Genomic DNA, 16,260 nt, shown 5'->3' with positions numbered 1-16,260 from the left:
GGCTCCCTAAAGGGAAAACCCATTTCAGACACTGAGGAGTTCTAACAAATGCAAAGCACTCAACCTTGGTCTTAAATATCCCAAATGGTCTCTTGCTGGTAATAGGAGAACAAAATCAGTGTTTTACTCAGAAAACAGCTTTCCAGGCTTTTCTCTTCTGTACCATTTGTGCATTGATATGAAGATCAGAGCTGTTGACTTGAATGTGATTTAGAATCTCTAGGCAAACAATGAAACATTAAACACTTTCTAGGCCTCTAAAATTTGTATTCAGACTCTTCACTTTCAGGGGATAATCACAATCCTATCAGTATTTGAGAGATTTGTGCACACAGGCTGTCTCTTTCAAATTGCAGCAAGTTAATGCATCCAAATATAGCTTGGTTGTGCAAATGATGGCCTGAGAAGGAGGATGTAACTTGGTATTTTGACATATGTCTTCTTGTAAGGAGCACAATATCTTTTTTTTTTTTTTAAGATTTTTGGTTTCAACATAGTCACTTGAAGATTTTGGACAACAAAAATACACTTTAGAAAAAAAATTAAAGAAAAAACAAGCTTGGAAACAATAAACCAAAGTCAGAAAGAAAGGCAAAGACCAAAATCACCAATGTACTATGGCCAAGCAAGAGGAACAAAAGCTTTAGTTGAGGTAATAAGTCTTTAGACTTTACTTCTTGTCTTTTCAAAATGATAAATAACTTGCAAACATTTATTTATTTTGTGAGAGTTAATAAGTCTTGTTTTCTTTCATCACTTTAACTATTTTCTTCAAAGGAAATTACTACTTCAAGCTCTTCATAAATTCTGTAGCCTCTATAAGTTTAGTACCCTCATGGGTAAAATGGGAATAACAATGCCTAGTTGATGTTGATATGATGCTTAGAAATAATGAATATATATATATATATATATATATATATATATATATGAAAACCGTCTAATGGTGCCTGCAACATAATGAAAGCCATCACTATTGTTATTACTCAAAAGCTACATCTATACATGTAAATTGGAATAAAACACTGGAGCAGTTTTTATACTAATTCAAACATAAGAACATATTTTCTTGCAGATTCAAGGTAATTGAGGTAAATGTTAGAATATTTATGTGAATTATCAAAATATAAAAATTGTTTCAATTTTCCACTTTTCATGTCCAGATATAGCTTTTGTGCATTGCCCCAGAGAAACCAAGGGACTTTATGAACTTTGCCTATTACTGAAAACCTTTTGCATTAAGGTTAATCAGCTTTGGTACTTAGCTGCCAATATACTGCTGGACAAAGTCCATCCATTAGTAGAATTTCGGCTTCAGTATTCCAAACAAGAAAATGAATCTTATATATAAATCTAAAGCCTAAATCTCTTGAAATTTAAGTCAGTGAATTTGCAATCTGTTTGGACATAGATCAGCAGAACAGTGGTCTGTTTTCAGTAATATCTTTGTGCTAATTCACCATAATATATGTTGCAATAGCATACTAAAAATTTACAGGAAAGAAAAGAAACTTTACAGGGTGGAAATGTAAATTCTGTATGAAAATGAAAACAAAAATCACTTTTCCTACTTAGGATTTTTCTTTTATGTCTCATGTTTTCTTCTCTTAGAACAAAGATCTGTTCTGGGGAACAAAAAGTGGAAAAATGTTTCTCTAAGAAATAGTGAATTTAAAAGAATATATAATTTCCCCTTTCAACATAATTCCTTATCAAGTTGTTAGAAACTATTTAAAAGGGCATGCATAAAATATTATCGAGTAAAATTTAAAATAATTAAATTATAAATTCTATATTGCATTTCAAAAATAGTACAGTTTATCAAAATCAGGTTCAAGTTACCACCAAAATAAAACACATATTTGGACTCTGCTTATATTATAGAGACTACATTATTTTCATATATAAAATGAAAGGATGTACATTCTTTATATAATTTTTAATGATTCTATGTAATTTACCCTTTATTTTATGTAAAATGGTCATAGTACAATTTTAATTTTATAAACATATTATTTTCATTCCTAATTGATATGAATTGGAACTCTGCATGTAGCTGACCATTTGATGAAGAGGTTTTCTTTGCTCCACAAAGTGGAGAATTTCTTGCTCCATTATCAAAGATTAATTGATCAAATACCTGAATGTATGCCAGGATATTTAAGTTTATTCTATGCATCTATGTTTTCATTCCAGCACTGTGCTGTTTTAATTACTACTAACACTTTTTACTAGTTTGAAATTTGAAAAAGTTTGGGGAAATCATGACATCCACTTTCTTTGTCTGAAGCATTGCTTTAGCTATTTTGTGGATATTTTTTGTTCCATATAAATTTTAGGACTATTTGGTCTATTTATTTGAAAATGTCATGGATATCTTGGGACCGGCATGATAGCATAGTGATAGGATGTTTGCCTTGCACGCGGCTGATCCATGACGGACCTCAGTTTGATCCCCGGCGTCCCCTATAGTTCCCCATGCTAGGAGCTATTTCTGAGCACATAGCCATGAGTAATCCCTGAACGTCACTGGGGTATGACCCCCCCACCCCAATATGTCATGGTTATCCTTATAGTGATTTTATGAAGTATGTACCATGCTTTGTGAAGTGTTGCTATTTCAATAATATTAATCCTTTGAATCCAGAGCCGGAATGTGTTTTCATTTTCTTGTGTTCTCTTTTATTTCTTGAAGCAGTGTTTTGTAGTTTATTTTTTGTATAGGTTTATTAATTAAATTGATTCCCAGGTACTTGATTTCCTGAGGCATAATTGGATTGTTTGTTTTAATATCTCTATCTTTTCTTTTATTATTTGTATATAGAAAATCTATGGATTTTTGCATATTAATTTTGTAGCTTGTCACTTTGCTATACAAATATATTGATAAAACTAGTTTACTGTTGATCTCTTGAAATTCTTTTCAACAATGGCAAATAACAAACATAAAATCTTTGATGAAGCCAGGAATTACTTTTACTTTTTATTTTTCTGCTCACTTCAGCTCCATTACCTGGGATCATGTCCTGTGCTATGCAGATAAAATGGACCTCAGGAGTAGCTTCATAGATGCCTTGTGAGACTAGTATTCACTTTTAAGCCATGAATATGCCATGTGGACTAGCATCCACACCATAAAATATTCATGGCACATCAAACTCCCCTCCAGACACTTTCCCAGGAAGACAATGGTGGGTCAAATAAAAAAAGAGTATCTCTCTCTCTACTCTCTCTCTCTTTTTCTCTTTCTCTCACTCCACCCCCACTTCTCTCACCAATTTCATATGGAAAACTCCAAAAGACTTAATTCATTTCTAAAGCCATTCTTGACACCTATAACAAAATTAGCTTCTCTATTATACCATCCTAAAGATTCATTGAAAAGCTTGGGTAATTAAAGTAAAAAACATGTAGGATATGGAAACATCAATAAGGCCTTTTCAGCTATGGGAGAAGTATAAAAATAAATTGCTGTTTTAGTGTCATATATTTTGGTTTTACTATCCTCAGGTAACTCCACTTTTTCTAAATTCTACTTAGCATTAGGAAAATATTAATAAACATTAATGAGATTATTCTCAATATATAATATCTATCTTACCCAACAGAAGTCTCCGACGTCTCTTCTGAGCGTCACTAAATCAGAAAAATTCCCTGAGAGTTTTCAACTGGTCATACAATAATGACTAATTTAATTCAAAGTTTTGCGAAGCAAGTTAAAATGCAATCTGGAAAACGTTCCTTTAACTCTTCCCTACTACTAGTATGTATATGCAAAACTTTTATCCTGATAATAGTATCAGTTAAAGTTAATGAGGAAATAAAAAATCACAGCTGAGTAAATAAGATTTAATTAAGTATAATACAGACTTTAATCATTAGACATACTTGAGAACAAAATCAGATCATCACTATTGAGTTAATGAAAACATAGCAAAATAATAAAAGAAGAAAGGTCCCCATTTTTGATGGCTGTTACCTATGCCATTGAAGTGGGAGATTCTCAGAAATAGCCCAATACTTTAGATCAGTAACTAATACACCACTAGTCTATAGTCACTACAGACAAAACTGGATTCTCTTCCATTTCCAAACTATTACAGAAATAAGTCTCCTTGACAAAATTATTCAAAAGCCTACTGAGAAGTCCCATAAAATACTTGTGAAGGGTAAGATGATTCTACATAACATAAAAAATTACTTTTTATATTATTATTCATACAAATATATTGACCAACACTCAAAATTTTAAGCAGCAAAAGTAAAAATAATCATGTGATTTCCCTTCTCTAAATGTATCATTCTTATGACTTTTCTTTAGAGCGTATGGATGTCTCTCAAGTTACATAATTCACAACATTTAATTGTTAATGCCATTGCTATTCTAACTGAATATAATTTTTCTCTTGTTAAATTAAAATGCATGATTATAAAATATAATAGATTAAACTGTGTGCCCAAAAAATCCATACATTAAAATCCTAATCCATATGTGACTGTTTTGGAGATAAGACCTTTAAAGGGATGATGAAGATTAATTTTGTTCATCAAATTGCTACTCTGATGTGATAAAGAACAAGGCACAAGGGAATGTATACATAGAAAATAGGAAAAACATGGAAAGAGGATAGTCTTTTACAAACACGGTAGAGAGGCCTCAGGTAAATTCATTCTTGATGGTATTATATCTCACCATATAACCACTACACCTTGTTTCTTCAGCCTCCAAAACTGGTTTTCATTATAGTGTCATCATGTAGTGTCACATAATACTATTCTGTTCATTAGTTGCTTGAAAAGTAAAATTATAAATATATTCACCAAGAGCATACAGATATGTATTTTGTCTCTTTCATACTATGAGTTGTGAACCTAGAATTCTCAAAGTGCACATATATTTTTTGTTTTTAATAATATCTTTCTTTAAGCACTATAATTACAAATATGTTTGTAGTTGGGTTTTAGCTATAGAAAAGAACACACCCCCTTCACCAGTGCAACTTCCCACCACTATTGCCCCTCATCTCCCTCTCCTTCCCCACCCCCTGCCTGTATTAAAGAAAGTCATTCTACTTCTCTCACTCATTACCATTTTGTCATGATAGTTGATAGCGTAGTTATTTCTTTAACTGCACTCACTAGACCACTCTTTGTGCTAAGCTTCATATAGGCACACATATATATTTTTGTATGTGTACAAAATCCCTTTAAGGACCAGGTATACCATTTCTAATCAACAGTCAACGCCCATAAGAAATATTAAACATAACGAAAGACCATATCCCAGGCTCCATCTGAGGTTCAGCGCAAGGGCCAAGACCACCAACCACAGAAGACAGATTAAAATGACACTGGGGAAACAGAACTTCTAAAATCACAAAGAAAGACTTCATCATAAGTTCCACTCCTTGACCTGTGCAGAGACTGAGATCTCTAGATATAGAGGTCTGATTTTATCATCCAGATCGGAGCAGAAGTCTTCCATACACCACAAAAGCACCAAGGGGAGAGTAAATGAACTTGAAAGGAGTCTATAGATAATCCCATGATAATATATTCCAAGGGTGGAGAAACCCTGTATCTCTTAGACCAAGGGGATTCCCGTTTCGAATGACCCCAATATTTACTGTGCCTATGCAGGAGGGGAAAAAAAAAGAGACAAAAAGCACAAAATAATCTTTTTTTTTTTTCTTTTATCTAGTTTTTGTCGATTTCTTTGTTTGGGGGTAGATATAAAGTAGTTGTCCTTTTTTATGTATATATTTACTTTTTCTTTCTTCTTTTCTCTTTTTCCTTTTTGAGCTCTACCATGTTTTCTATCTCATGACCATGGCAATTATGTGGTGCATATCTTTATTGCTGCACTGCTCACTGGATATCTTATTTGATACTTTTTTTTGAACTGTTGTGGTGTTTCACCTTCTTTTTTCCCCTTCATCTTTCAAACCAAAGAGGAGAGCCTCACAGGGGTCTCAAACTCAATTTACCTTCGGGCTGCAGGAGGCTAAGTCGGAGTGATCCTTGAGTGCAAAGTCAGTAGTAAGCCTTGAACATTAGGGGTGTGACCCAAACAACTAAAACAAACAAAACAAAAAAAGTTTCCTTAGGGCAGGGCCACAAAATGTTGTACAGGTTTGTTTGAGGCCCGCGGGCCGCGAGTTTAAGACCCTCGGAGGGGACACTGCCCATAGTCGGAGTAGTTGGTTTTTACCCCCATTTTATTACTTTTCTCTTCCTCAAACAAAACCACATAACTTGAACTATCCAGTCCCGCCTCCCAATTAGAGGGGGAAGTAATGGAGGTACCAAGACCAAACAGTTATAAGATCACTAAGTAATAAACTAGACACAGAGGAGACCACTCATTCTAGCAGCCCCTGGGATGAGAGTGGAGGATATGGGAGGATATGGGAGCGGAGGTGGAGGGAGGACAATTCGGTGGTGGGAATTCCCCTGATTCAATGTTAATATGTACCTGGAATATTACCGTGAAAAATATGTAAGCCATTATGATTAAAATAAAAATTATAAAAAAAGAAATATTAAACACTCATCCTTGGAATTTTCATCCACATGAATTATTAACAGTTAGGACCTTGTACAATAGTAAACAAAAGTCAGAAGCTTGAAAAGACTGTAATTTCTAATGCTCTAGCTAGATATGGATATAATACATTGTGGCATTATCTCCAAACCAAGGGAAGCATCCTTCAAAGAATCTATAGACATAGAAAATTAGTTTAAGTCTACATTTCACAACATTGTACAAATGAGTAGCAATTAAAGTGTTAACTATTTTTTCAGACCGTAGAAATGATCGTTGTCATGAAAAAATGATGTCTGTCAATTTGGATTATTCAGTTTTGGCATATGTTCTAAAGTGCCTATGCATCTTAATCTTGTATCAATAATAGCTTAATAATAACTGATTTAAGTACTACTGACACAATTTTAAAAGCTTCACAAAATAGTGAAGCTATGACCTACATTTTAATACATAAATTATTTTATTTAAAAATCATGTATTACATAATTGATCATAATACAGGTAAGTGAAAACAAAAATTAATTTTTTTAAAAAAGATAAAGAAAGGAAACAGTATAGCAACAGAAAATTTGTGAAGATTGTTGTCTCTTGCAATGAGGTCATTACATCATTATCAGAAGGTTTACTAAACTCGTGTTGGTTGATTTTATTTGTTACTACTTTTGTTTGTGAATATTTGGTGGCTTCAGTTACACAATGGCACTTAAATTAGAGTGTTTATTTGGTTCAGGAATTCAAACACTGTGGATGATATTGTGGCTATTGGGGCATGGTTTTGGCTGCTAAGGCTTCCATAAGTATGACAGAGGGAATTTTCCTACAGCCACTCCATAAAAGGCCTGATGAATGTCAGGCCAAAAACCAGCATATCTGAAGTTTTGGTCAGTTTGGTGTCTGTGCAGAGAGCAATAGTTAAGTGATGAAGCAGGGCCATTGGCAAAACGTTGATTGTGACTGATGGGTACCGCTGGTGTGGTTTCAGCAGGGGAAGGGATTTGACTCATGTCTCCTGAGATTGTCAGTTTTCAGCTGACAATGGTCAATGTACAGTGATTTTTTATGACTCAGTTTATATCTCTTTTGATATTAGTTCAGTTTATGGATTTGACCAAATCATGACCTATAATTTGAAAATCATAGTAATAATAACAATAAAAATATTTTGATTATCTAATGAAATAGAGTACCTTGAATTTCTAGTCTCTAGAATTATAATGGTTAGTCACTAAACTTATCGCACTTTGTTATGGAAACCTAGCAAATTAATACATAATTAACCACAGTCACTCAACATATAAAGACAGCAAGAAAGATCTCTCGTAAACATTTGTATTACTTTATTTCTATCCTCACATATCTCTAAATTTTCTTTAATTAAAACCACTTTGTTTGACTTTAAAAAAAGAAAATAACATTTGTTTAAAGAAGCAACCAAAGGTTTCTCATGATACTTGTCCTAGTCAATCAATGCCACTCAAACCTAGCAGACCAAATGCCACAACACATACTTTTATGTGCAGGCACCTTCAACATATAGGAAATACACTCTATTCCTTTGAATTATATTCCTTGTTCTGGGGGGGAATGTATTTTTGAGGTCACTGAACCAAAGCACATATTGTGCCATATATGATAATTCCTCAAACTCACAACTATTGTCACCCAGATATTTTTTCCCACTATATCTCAATATCCCTTATATAGAGAGTGAAGAGATACATGACAAAACCTAACTCATTCCACTCTCATCAATGATTTAAGTCTAAGGCTGAAATTTTCCTTCTATTGCCTTTTTGGAGTTGCCTTCTTGTTTTTGTTTTCTTGGGTTTATTTGTTTTTTGTTTTGTTTTGTTTTGTTGTTGGTTTTTTTTTGGACCCACATCTAGAGATTCTTGGAGCTTACAACTACCTCTGCATTCAGGGATCATTCCTGGTGGTTATCAGGTAAAGATATGGAGAACCAGGGATCTAATATGATCCCAAGTGCAAGGACTCTGGACCCATAATAGCCTTCTTAGTCAAAAATAAAAATACCTTGAGGCAGTCAGTAAGTCCTAAATGATAGAGAAAAGTTTAGTTGAGGACAAGAAAGGAAGAGTATTTTTCCAGCCAGAACAAATTTCTACTTGCTTCATGACGAAAGCAACAATATAGACAATATGGTCAATAGGTTAAATGGTGATGATTAGTCCCCATAGACAATAGAGTATTATCATTGAGACAAAGGACTCAATAATGGACCCCATTAGTGGCAGCCTCGCTAATTAGTAGTGATATTAGCTATTTCACACTTGTTAAAAGCAATCTCATAATTTTGAGTGCATGCATAATAACTTTCATCCCTGCAGCCACATCTTTTTTAGTCATTAACCTGCTGCACCAGCATAGTATGACTAGAGAAAGAGGCTACTGGGCTAAGGATGTAGTTTAATGGTAGAGCACTTGCCTTGCTTCCTGGGCTTGATACAAGAATGGAGAGAAAAAGACCAACAGACATTCACAGGTATATTGTTTTGTCTATCTGATTATCCGAAGCTTTACCATTATTATTTCTCTTAGGTGAACATTCACAAGTTATATATCATTCTTGTCCATATATTGTTCACTGTTTCCCAGACAAATATATATATATATCTGTTTATATATACATAGATAAAATATAGAAAATATATACATATCTACATATTTATTGAAAAAGACAGAGAGAAACTGGATAAAATAAAGGATTAGATATGCAGAAGCTTTATTATCTACTATAAGTAGACAAAGAAATTGTGATATCATTCTTGTCTGAATAAAAGACCTGAAAACAAGGAAAATTACCAGTGCAATAAATAGTCAAAGTGAAGGGATCACAATTGGGAGGATCATGCATAGATAGTAATTTTTCATCTTCTTCTCAATATCCAAAAGATTGGATAAGATTGATCCAATTGACGAATCACACAAATCAGTGAGAACGCTCTTCTTTTTTCTGTCTATAAATTTAATTTAACACATTTTATAAATGCCTATAGACTGACAAATAGTGCCTTTAACAAGTTAACAAGTCTAATTCAAGTCTAATTATTCATATACTCCTTCCCAGATTTTTTGGTGAATATTCCTTTTATCTTTTATATGCTAAGGTTCTAATCTTCTGATAAAACTTTGGAATCTTTAGATATATGTTTGTTTATCCATTATATGTAAGAAGCAAAGTGCTCCAAATTCTGCTTTTTAAGTTTGACTCAGGGGATATCAATGATTGAATGCTTGACATGTTGTGCCAGCATGTTCTTTTTGCATAAAACTATGAACAAAGCTGAATCTTTTTGTGGATATTTCTAAGCAATGTCCCATGAAATCATAAGATGAGTTGAGAAACAGGTAACACCATAAATTTAGAGACTAGCATCTGAGCTACCTATGGCCATCAACTCATACCACTTAAACAAGCTCCAGGACATGCTTAAGTCATCTCTTATTCCACTTTAACCTAATGAGATATTTCTGCTGCCCAAGCCAAATTATTATTTTTTACAGTCACATGATACAGTTCATATTGGGACACTTAAGTGTCATAGTTAGCCTTCTTCAAAGAAGAATTAGTTTATAGGACATCATTTAATGTTTCTGAAAAGTCTCTAATTAGCTTTTTTTTTTTTTTTTTTTTGGTTTTTGGTTTTGGTTTTTGGGCCACACCCGGTAACGCTCAGGGGTTACTCCTGGCTATGTGCTCAGAAGTTGCTCCTGGCTTGGGGGACCATATGGGACACCGGGGGATCGAACCGCGGTCCGTCCAAGGCTAGCACAGGCAAGTCCAAGGCTAAGGCAGGCACCTTACCTTTAGCGCCACTGCCCGGCCCTCTAATTAGCTTTAAGCTGCTCAAAGAGAAGCACAATAATGGAAAATCTTAACAATATCCTCTGGTTGGACCTATATATGACATTTAATAAAAAATCAATAAATTACAAAATACACTGAAGGCCCTGTAGAAAGCCAGAGATCTTGATAAATGCAGTTTAAATCCCTACTCTACGCCTTAAGTCTTTGACGATTATTGGCACTGGATTCTATTTTTCTCTACATAGGCATCACTGACTCCCTGAATGACCTTACAACAATTCAACTTATTTCCCAAAAAGTGACTGGAATGCGCGTGTATGTATGTGTACATGTGTATGAGAGAGAAATTCAGAGACAGTGAAAGAATGAGGAGAGAAAGTAAACTCTATACTGAATCCACAAGTTTTTGTATAGTATAATCTTGGGGGGGGGGAAACTTTCACTTTCTTGCCATATGCTGTATGTTGAAGTATGTCCATGATAATATGACTAACTACAGGATCTGACAATTTTCATGTAATACTCTTTATCTAAGATGCATATCTTATTATGCAATTCTAAATTTCAGTATAACTCACAGCTCATTATATTCTGGTCTGAAAAGTTAAACTACTGAAGAGTCCTGTGCAAATAAAATATTTGTCAGTGTCTGTTTTTCAATACCTGTTCTCGTTTTGACAGTGAATTTTTTTTTATTTTTGGGTCACATCCTGCGTTGCTCAAGGGTTACTCCTGGCTCCACACTCAGAAATCACCCCTGGCAAGCACAGGGGACCATATGGAATGCCGAGATTCGAACCAATGACCTTCTTCATGAAAGGCAAATGCCTTACCTCCATGCTATCTCTCTGGCCCCTTGACAGTGAATTTATGCTTTTATTTCTAGTTTCTTATAAAAAGTTCTAAGTGCATACTTATTATTTAAGTCAAATTCTTTTATTTTTAATTGTCAAATTAGTTACATAGTTTTATTTTTCAAATATATAATTTATATAAATATTTGAATGTTTAGTAGTTTTGGGTAATAATACATGTCCCAAACAACACAGAGAATGCTTTCTTCATGCCTGAAAATCCATATTTCACTTTTCCTCTCCACTTTACATAACATCATCTAATTTCTATATATTAGTTTTAGCTATTCTTAACCTCCATAAAAATAAGACAAATTTATATCAAATGCTATGTACATAAGTTATTTTATTGTTCAGCATAATGATTTTGAGGAAGCTCATTATTGTTGCACATATCATTAGGACATTTTATAATTGTTATATAATACCATAATGCATGAATATACTTCAGTATGTTTACCCATTCTCTTCTTTCAGTACATTTGAATTTTTTTCTATGTTTGGTCATTATGAATAAAGTTGTTGTCAATATTCTTTTATTATATTTTCTGTAGACATATGATTCCATTTCTCTTGGGTAAATACCAGAGTGGGATTTCTGGATGCCATTGTTTTTAATTAATCAAAAGAGTTCTTTGTTTTTCAGTCTGTTTTGGAATTTAAGACCTAATTTTTCAAAAGAATAGAAAGCAAGCAAAAAGATAAAAAAAAGAGAGAGAGAGAGAGAGAGAAGATTAACTTTCACAGTTTCTGGAGTGACTAAAAGCATCAGATAGTCTCTCATTGTGTAAAGTTCGTGTGTACAGCTGTGGAATGAATGAATTCTCCATACTGCAAAGAGGTACCTTTGCTATATGCAAAAACTGAGAGATGAGGATGAGGGAGTGGGAAGAAGCAGAGTGTTAAGAGAGCAATAAGAAAAGGGAGGGAACACACTGTGACACCATAGAGATAAGTGACCTTTTCCCTTTTATTCTCCTTAATAATTGGACATGTTAGAGGTGACAGTCTTTTAACTTCATCTTGCCAGCATCCCTCTTTTAGATCTTGAAAAAATTTCTTGCTTTTAATATCCATATACCTCTTAGAGCTCTATTTCAGTCCATTTCACGTATTCCCCTGGCCTTATAAACCAGTATTTAAAATGCTCATTAAATGATTAATATTTTCCAGGGACCATCTAAGAAACTAAGGAAAATAAAATTGAAAAAAAATCCTTCATATTACTAACTGTATTTGCATACATATGAGCAAAACATATTTCACTAGTATTGTATTTTTCATCAAAATAATTATAATCTTAATATATCTAAATACGGAATATTGGATATAGTTGTTGCCATTGCAGCTCTCCTATCATGGGTGTTCATTACATGGTTTTGAATGTATGAGTTGATAATATAAAGAAATTGGATAAGTAAAACAATAACTGAGCACACTGAGTGAAACTCATTACTGATCGTTGACTCTTTGCTCAGGATTGGGTCTATGTTAAGAGGTCAATTCTAGCAGGAATCAGAGATTTGGAGGTATCTGAGAACAAATTTGGGTTAGCCATATGCAAGACAGAACTACTTTACCCACTGCAATTTGTTCATACCCTAAAATAATGGCTATTAAGTCCTAAAAATTCATTTAGTCAACATATAAACTAGGATTTTCCAGAAGGCATAGACTAATTTTACAGTTTGTAAAATTGAGCATTTAGCTCAGATAAAGTTTTTTTTCTAGAAAACCAAGATCATTTTCAGAATCTTGATAAACATAAAATTTAACACAATGTCATAAATTCATTTAGTCAACATATAAACTAGGATTTTCCAGAAGGCATAGACTAATTTTACAGTTTGTAAAATTGAGCATTTAGCTCAGATAAAGTTTTTTTTCTAGAAAACCAAGATCATTTTCAGAATCTTGATAAACATAAAATTTAACACAATGTCATAAGACATTTATTACTAATTGAACAACCACCAAAACAAATTACTTTCTACTTCACTTATGGTTGGGTCTTTAGCAAAAAAATATTTCTAAATATAAAGGAAAATGGTGTTCCATAAAATTCACCTGATTGAAAAAAAAATCTAATATCTGAGAACCATTCACCTGAGACAGCTGCGAATCCCAGGTTTTGCAAGGTCATGCTGCTTTCAAAGTGACTGGGATTAAAGGGTTTAAGAACACTAGAAATACTTTCACACAGGAAAATGCCACATCAAGGGGCCATCACACGTACCTACTGTGAGAGGATTATTCATTGCTAACTGAGCTGTTTATATATAATTTATTTTATCTTTTTCTTATTGTAAAAGTACTAGCTATCCAATGTAGAAAAAGTAAGCATCTAAAGTAAGAATGAAAATAAAATTGCATCACCAGGAAAAATCTCTAATATCATTATTCAATTTTCTTCTCATATATTTTCTTGCATATTTTAGTTTTGCTCTCATATTATAAATAAAATCTGTAACTGTTGTATGGATATATATTTTCCTCTAGTTTATTTCAAATCTTATTATATTATCTTATTGATTTATTATGTCATCTCTTTCCTATTAGATTGTTGATAGTGTTTACAACTATTTTTGCCATACTAAATTAATGGTGCAGGGAACTAGAGAGATAGTACAAGGAGGAAGATACTTGCCTGTAATGCGGCCAACTCGGTTCAATCCTTGGCAACCTATATGGTTCTCTGATGTTGTAAGAATGGTGATGGTGGATCTCTTTGTTGGCCCATGGTTCTCAGCCTCCTCAATATTTTTAGGAATAAAAATATTAAGTATAAAAGACCCTTAAAGTTGGAAATAAAAGCTTTATTGGAAATGAGAAAAGAAAAGAAGGGAAACTCCCAACAGAGAGCAAGTTGGTAGATGGCCAAATTAACTATGGCTCCTTAAAGGGGTTTTATGTAGAAATTGGATATTTGTACTACCTTTCAAGTAGTCTGTCTTGCTTAGGTCCTTGGTATCATAAGTTGGGGAAGTTAAATAGGGGCCAGTATCTTGGAAGAGGGCTACTGAGAGATCCACAATACCTTAACACCTCAGTTGCCTGCTTCCTTGGCTCCACTATAATCACCATCTGTAGATCCAGTCAAGAGAAAACAAATATAACAAGAAGGTTATAAGCCTAAGGCCTGTCAGGAATGACAACTAGACATCTGCCAAGGGACTTACAAGGGTAGGATCTAAGAGAGCCAAGATAAAATATTTTCCTGAGAGCCACTCCTGAGAAACCTGTTCTTAGAACTGGAAAGCTTTTTTTGGGTTGAAAATTAGTCTGGATTTCTAGACTTATTTATTCACAAAGAAGTAAAATAACTTCCCAAGTACAGTATATGCATGATATATGTCTAGGAAACAAGTGTACTATTTGGAGGTTGAAGGTCAATAATGTCCCAAAATAGTAGACTCTTTTGTTGTTTTTCTAATTTTTAAAGGGCAGGGTACTTAAATAGCTATATAAACAGGGGAAAGGATGCAGAACTGATTATTTTCTGATGTCTAGTCATATAGATTATTCAGTTGGCTTAGGTCAAGTTATCAAGCATCACTTAGGCCATACTTGTGACATTTAAACTGATCATTTCCTTTGTTTAGGGCCATTTTCATAATCTTGCTTTGTGTGTTTTCCTTGTGTCCCTATCATTCCCTTTCTTCAGAAGAATGCCCAACTGCCGGAGGGATAGGGGCAAATAAACCATCCTGCTAAAAGTGTTCTAAGTTTTAGGTGTAGGTGAAGTCCCCTAGAAAAGGGAACTGTCCAGAGGCCCTCTGTGGAAGTCAAATGAAATATCTAATTTGGGTTCATAAGCATCTGTAACTTAAGGGATTGTGCACAGAAACAATTCTAATTAAGGTGTTTATGGGAAAAAATTGAATGTGAATAATAAATAAAAGACTCAAAACCTTATTTAATGCTAGTCTCCCAACCTCATTTTTGAAGCAGTTCTTTGTTGAATTTCCTAATTGACAGCGACAGATCCAATAGCTAAGATTATTCATTTTTCCATCATGTGACTTAGAGAGGAGCCAGGGGCATGGATAAATTCTTTTATAGAAAATGGAAGAATGGTGGAACTCTGCTGTAACTCAATGCCAGCACACCTATCTGCCTGTCTTCTGTGCTGTGCTGCATTTTTGGCCTGATTTCATCCTGTGTGTGGCTCATCTGCAGACAGCTTGCCTTCCACTGAGCCTTTTCGAGAGGTGAGTTTACATGCTCAGAAAGGGGAAGCCACTAAACTCTGCTGGAACTCAGATGCCAGCACCCCTATCTGCCTGGCTTCTGTGCTGTGCTGCACTTTCGGCCTGATTTCATCCTGTGTGTGGCCCATCTGTGGACAGCCCATCTGTGCTTTGTGGCCGTGCACATCATTTAGCCAATGAATACAACCACAGCACGAAGAAAAACCCACGATACAAGTGTGACAATGGGGAAACAACGCAGGCCAGTGCCAGACATAGAGAATGACAATGGCAACTCTAATGCTTGAACATGACCAACCAACTAGTCAGTCTCTCAGATAAGGCATTTAGATTAGCAATATGGAAGATGTTCAAAGAACTCAAAGTAAGTATAGAAGAGAACACTAATAAGAATGACGAGAATATGAAGATAAAAATCAGAAAACTCCAAACTGAAATTTCAGGTCAAATAACAGGTCTGAAAAACTCAGTAGATGAATTGAAGAAAAACATGGTTGAGCTTTCCCATGGGTTAACAGCAGCAGAGAATAGAATTAGTATACTGGAAGATGAGATGAATAACACTTCCATACAGCAGAAGAAATTGGAAAAAAAAAGCCTTAAAGCAAATGATTAAACAATGTAAAAATTACTCAAAGAATAGGAACAGATGAAAATAGAAGTCTATGATAAGCTCAACAGAAACAACTTAAGAATCATTGAAGTCCCAGAGACCCAGGAAGAAAATCTCCAGGAAGAATCAATTGTCAAGAACATCATTAAAGTGAAACTACCAGAGCTAAAGAATACATGCGATCAAATCCTGCTTGCCCGAAGAGT

This window comes from Suncus etruscus, chromosome 13, assembly GCF_024139225.1.
Source record: "Suncus etruscus isolate mSunEtr1 chromosome 13, mSunEtr1.pri.cur, whole genome shotgun sequence".
Lineage (NCBI taxonomy): Eukaryota > Metazoa > Chordata > Mammalia > Eulipotyphla > Soricidae > Suncus > Suncus etruscus.
Note: the sequence above shows the minus strand (reverse complement) of the source record.